The sequence below is a fragment of the Nematolebias whitei genome, chromosome 16 (assembly GCF_014905685.2).
Source record: "Nematolebias whitei isolate Nwh7 chromosome 16, NemWhi1, whole genome shotgun sequence".
In the NCBI taxonomy this organism is placed as follows: domain Eukaryota; kingdom Metazoa; phylum Chordata; class Actinopteri; order Cyprinodontiformes; family Rivulidae; genus Nematolebias; species Nematolebias whitei.
In genome coordinates, this window is record NC_056513.1 from 34,772,607 (window position 1) to 34,778,606 (window position 6,000).

The following is a 6,000-nucleotide window of genomic DNA, read 5'->3' on the forward strand; positions in this document are numbered from 1 at the left end:
TCAAAGCAAATTTAGACTTTGTTATTAGAGGATATACTGGTGTACACAGAGATAGAAGTGAGACCCAGGGAGGGGGATGTGTAACATTTGTAAAAACAGGAATGCACTTTAGATTATTAGCAAAAGGAACTCATTTAGAATATTTAGTTGTTGAAGTTTGGAACAGGAAGGAAAGCATCAAAGTAATAAATTTTTACAATCCTTGCAAAAGACTTTCACATGAATCAATGGAAGAACTCAATAGTTATTTAAATGGAAACATCTTTTGGTGCGGTGATTTTAATGCACATAACTCATTGTGGGGCACTAAGAATGATAGTAATGGAACAATTATTGAAGAATTAATGGAAAATAAAAATCTTGTCTGTTTAAACGATGGTAAGGGTACAAGAGTTGATATGAGAACAGGTATGGAATCGGCAATTGACCTAACAATAATATCAAATTCAATAGCAGGAATAAGTACATGGAAAATAGTTAAAGATACAACAATAGGAAGCGACCACTATCCCATAATAACAGAAATAAAATTGTATATTGAAAAATATAAGACGGGTGGTTTGCAGAAATGGTGTTTTGGTAGTGCTGATTGGGAAACATTTAGATGTATAAGTGATCAGGAATTGGAAAAAATTAATGTAAATATGGAAGTTGATCAGCTAAATGTCTCTGTTTGTCATGCAATCATACAGGCTGCTGACAAATCTATAAAGAAGAAAGGAGGTGAGGGCTGTAAGAAGATTGTTCCATGGTGGACAAAGGAGTGTGATAAAGTAATCAAAAGTCGAAATAAAGTTTTTAAAATGTTAAAAAGGAATCACAGCTACCAAAATCTTATTGAATATAAGAGATATCAAGCCATTGTGAGAAGAACTATTAAAAGTGCAAAAAGGGATTATTGGAGGCATTTCTGTTATTCAGTAGGAAGAGAAACTGGGATTAATAAAGTATGGACAATGATAAGAAGAATGAATGGGATTAAAAGAGAATATGGTTATCCGGTATTCAACAATGGTCAAATTACAGCAGTAAAAGATGAAGAAAAGGCAGATCTGATGGCTAAAACCTTTACCAAAATACATAGTTCAGATAATATTACTTTGGAAGGGAAAAGGGGAAGAGAAATGACAATGATAGAGAATAGAGAAATCTTGGAGCATGTAGAGGATGGAAATGATCTATTAAATGTTCCTTTTACAAAATCAGAACTAAATCGAGCACTACAGAAATTTAAGCTAACAACACCTGGGAAAGATCAGATTTGTAATTTAATGGTGAAACATCTTAGTGAATCCTCTAAAGACATTTTATTGGATCTTTATAATAAAGTTTGGGAGAATGGAAAATTACCACAGGGATGGAAAGAAGCAGTGATAATACCAATACACAAGCCAGGCAAAGATGACACAAACCCAGAACATTACAGACCGATTGCATTAACGTCTAATATATGCAAAATAATGGAGAAAATGATTAATGACAGGTTGATATACTATATAGAATCAAACGGATATATGTCACAATATCAAAGTGGTTTTAGGAGAGGTAGAAACACCATGGATTCAGTTTTAAGTTTGGAATATGAAATCAGAAAGGCCCAAGTTAAAAAAGAGAGTATTGTAGCAGTGTTTTTTGATATTGAAAAAGCGTATGATATGATGTGGAAAGAAGGTTTATTAATTAAAATTAGAAATATAGGCATAACAGGACGGATGTACGGATGGATAAAAGATTTTCTTACCAAGAGACAAATACAAGTAAGGATAGGAAACCATTATTCTGAAAAATACATTGTCGAAAACGGAACTCCACAAGGGAGTATAATAAGTCCTTTATTGTTTACAATAATGATAAATGATGTGTTTCAAACTATAGATACTGGGGTGGGTTTTTCTCTTTTTGCTGATGACGGAGCAATGTGGAAGAGGGGAAGGAACTTGGAGTTTATTACTAGAAAAATGCAAGAAGCTATTTCTAAAGTTGAAAAATGGTCATACAAATGGGGATTTAGATTTTCGGTAGAAAAGACTAAGACAATGTTCTTTACAAGGAAAAAAATTGGAGATGATATTAAACTAAAGTTATATAACCAAGAACTAGAAAAAGTGAAGCAGTTTAAATTTCTTGGGGTCTGGTTTGATGAGAGGATTACATGGAATATACACGTACAGAAAGTTTTAGATAAGTGCAAGAAGGTGTTAAATATCATGAGGTGTTTAACTGGAAGTGACTGGGGGGCAGATAGGAAAGCCCTTAAGGCTATATACACAGGATTAATTCGATCAGTACTAGACTATGGAAGCATTGTTTATAATTCAGCAGCAGATACAAATTTACAAAAATTAGACCGTATTCAATATCAAGCATTGAGACTGTGTACAGGTGCAATGAGATCTACCCCAACAACATCACTACTGGTAGAAATTGGAGAAATACCACTCAAAATTAGAAGAGAACAACTAACTCTAAATTACTGGGCTAATCTGAGAGGTCATGGACAGGATCATCCAACACAAGAGACAGTTAAACCTTGCTGGGAAAAAGAAGTAAAATATATCAGAAGTTTTGCTTGGATTGTGAATCAGAAAACGACAGAACTCAAAATAGATCAGATCAATATAAGTCAAACAACTCCATTACCAGTAATACCACCTTGGATACTTCCAGATGCCATGGTAGATTTTACATTATTGGAAAAAAGAAACGAGAATAATGGGTTCATTTTAAATTCAAATACAGTACAGAGCCATATTGATACATATTACAGCTATTTTCAAATTTACACAGATGCTTCCAAGAACTTAGTAAATAAAGTAGGGGTAGCCTTCATTGTTCCAGAGTTCAACATCAAAGTTAGGAAAAGAAGTAACGATGGACTTTTCAGTATACACAGGGGAAATGCTCGCAATATTATTAGCCATTCAGTGGGTTGAAGAAACAAGACCATTGAGATCGGTGATTTGTTCAGACTCCAGTTCATCATTAGTCAGTTTACAATATAACCATTCAGAAAGCAGGCCAGATATTTTAATAGAAATTCAACAAACACTATACAGAATAAATATGATGGGTCTAATGATACATTTTTTATGGATACCAGCTCATTATAGTGTTACAGGAAATGAAATGGCAGATAAAGCTGCAAAGGAAGCCACTAGAAATAAATCGGTGAATTTAGTAGTTAATTTTAGTAAATCAAAAATAAAACTTTTAATAAAACAGAAAATGAAGGATAAATGGCAAAAGATATGGGAGGAAGAAAAGAAAAGACGCTGGTTCTATAAAATCCAAAAGAAAACTGGAGACGTGAGAAGTACAGGGAGGACGAGGAGAGAAGAGACAATTATTTCTTGTCTCAGATTTGGGCATACTGGGTTAAACAGCACTCTTTTTATTTTAGGGAAACACTGCACTGGTAAATGTGAGTACTGTGGAGCAGATGAGACAGTAGAGCATGTAATGTTACACTGCAAAATGTATGAGGAAGAAAGACGACATTTGATTCAAAATTTAAATAAAATTATAGTAAAACTAGAATTAATTGATTTATTCAGAAATAACTCTAATATTAAAATTTATCAGATAATCTTTCATTATCTTAAATCAACACGGTTATTTAAGAGGATTTAATCCTTGAGTGACATTTTGGTCCACACTCCTTACCAGTCGGTGGCGGTAATGCACCAATTTCGTTGTTTGCCAACCGCCAATAAACCTCAAAGAAGAAGAAGAAGAAGAAGAAGAAGAAGACTTTTTTTGCGACGTCATTTTCACGACAACCGGAAACCGACACTTCCTGCTTTGCGAGTCTTTGCACTAAGGAGAAATGTCTCTCTTTTCAACATCTTTGCTTAATTTGCCAACTTTTCTTTCGCTGCTGAGGAGGAAATCGCAGCGGCGAATTCTCGAACTAATAAACTTAAAAGGATAAAAGTTTTTCCTTGAAGAAAATATCCACAGCTGTCAAGGTAAGAAAAGACCTAGCTTAGCAAGCTAACCGTTAGCTACAACATATGAAGCGCATAAACATCGTAATAAAGAAGCCTAATTTAGTGTGCTAAATTATTTGGAGTGTTTGAGACAGACATGATATAACATTTTTAATTATAGTTTTATGAGGTTCCATTAGTGCCAAACATATGTTTATGTGTGTATGTAGCGTGCTGTGTATATGTAAGGTGATGTGTTAAGTGAATCAATCTATTATACAATCTATTAGTTTAAAGCTAAATATGTTATAACAAGTATTAATTTATATATATATATATGTGTGTGTGTGTGTGTGTGTGTGTGTGTGTGTGTGTTAAAAACAGTTTTATCTATTTTAGATCTCACTGGGTGTTAAAAAAAGAAATGTTGGCTTATTTCAGTAGGAGTGCAGCTGGTAAAGGTTTTAGTAACCATGCAGTTGCACTTTTTTTTTTTTTTACCAGACTGCACACTACTCCCAACTCCAGCTGCCAACTGGTCCTCCTGTACTGGCCTGCACAAGAGATTTACAAAGATGGCACAGACAAAGAACACAGGTAAAAAGATAAAATAAGAGTGGAACACATTCTTTTCTGTTATATTATTTAGTATATGATGGTTATGATTCTCATAACAATAATTGTAATAACTTTCCCACCTGTATATTATTAGTGCCATGTGAAATTTGTCATAGTCTCAATATTACTTGTGTCAAATATATTTTTCTCTCCTAACTTGTTTAGAATTGTTTGTTTTTGTAGGTAATGAATAAATGCAGGTTCAACCTCTATGAATTAGTAATATTTGCAAGTTAAGTAAAAATCTTAACTCTCAAATCTGTCCCACTGTGTCCTACCAAATTGCTCACTTGTCTCTTTACATTTATTTATTGTTTAGTTTGACATATTTTTATGTTTATTTCTTGAAAGGGAATCCATCCTGAACCTGCCAGCAAGGTGGTGGTGGTACGAAAGCCCAAAACTGTGGTGAAAAGATGTTTGCACTCCACTCTTTACAGAGCTTACACAGGTATAACCTTTGGGTTAATGTTTTTATGTCCATGTTTCCTTTGTCAAAACTTATTGTGATTCTGTCACTCATGTGTTTGTAGGACCACTTCCAGATCCTGACATCCTGGCATCGGGAGAAAAACTACACCAGCTGGAGTCCCAACCACTTATCACACTTATCCTAGAGATGGTCTCTCAGCTTTGGAGCTGGTACCATCCAGACTTGGGCCTGTGCCACAGGGCTCACTGAGGTCTCACCAGTGCCCACCTGAGAAGTCCTGCGCAGCATCATTCTGCACCACATGGCTCCAGACCTCCCTGCTCTTCCTTCGATGCTGCATAGTCTTCCCAACATGTGTTTTGTGCCCACACTCGGATCAACTTATGCATCTTCAGTCTCTGCAAGTGTCACATGAAGTACAGGCCAGAACCAGGGAGCAGTCCAGATGTCCCGCGTGGGTACAGCTTCGACAACCAAGGCTTACTGCTAGCTGTTTCCGCTTTCCGTGTTGCTTACAGAGGAAGTGCGGAGGAGGAGTCTGCTGACAGCACTGGCAGCTCAGATGATCAGGGGGTACACTAAACAATAACTGTTGAACGGGTATGGTGTGATGAATGGATTGATGATTGATTGATTGATCAGATGAAGTCTAAACTGGACATGTTTTACTTCCAACACCTTCATCCATGTGTTTATATCAATGCAGCAAGAAACATAAAATTTATAAATCACCCTTTTGATCCTTCATATTTTTAATCAGTCTCAATCTGTGTGAATCACTGTAAATACTGTATCTTGATGCTGCTCAATGATCCAGGTAGGAAAATCTAAAATAAGTTAAGTCTGGTCCTCTGGACATTCAAAAAGCAAAACAACAAAACAAACACACACAAAATGTAGAAACGTTTCGTCTCTCATCCAAGAGACTTCCTCAGTCTGAGGTGCTGTATTCAGCTCAGTCTCTTAAATAGCACCTTCTCAGAGTGGATCAACCAGTTTGCTGCTGACAACCATGTGTAA

At 35.6% G+C, this 6,000-nt stretch overlaps 1 long non-coding RNA gene across 1 annotated transcript; it reads left to right on the top strand.

Moving 5' to 3' along the window:
• Positions 1-3,772: 3,772 nt before the first annotated feature.
• Positions 3,773-5,789, top strand: LOC119423179. Its single transcript, XR_005187444.1, has 4 exons — positions 3,773-3,968; positions 4,434-4,526; positions 4,899-4,998; positions 5,081-5,789. It is a non-coding gene; the product is annotated as an uncharacterized LOC119423179 (long non-coding RNA).
• Positions 5,790-6,000: the final 211 nt, after the last annotated feature.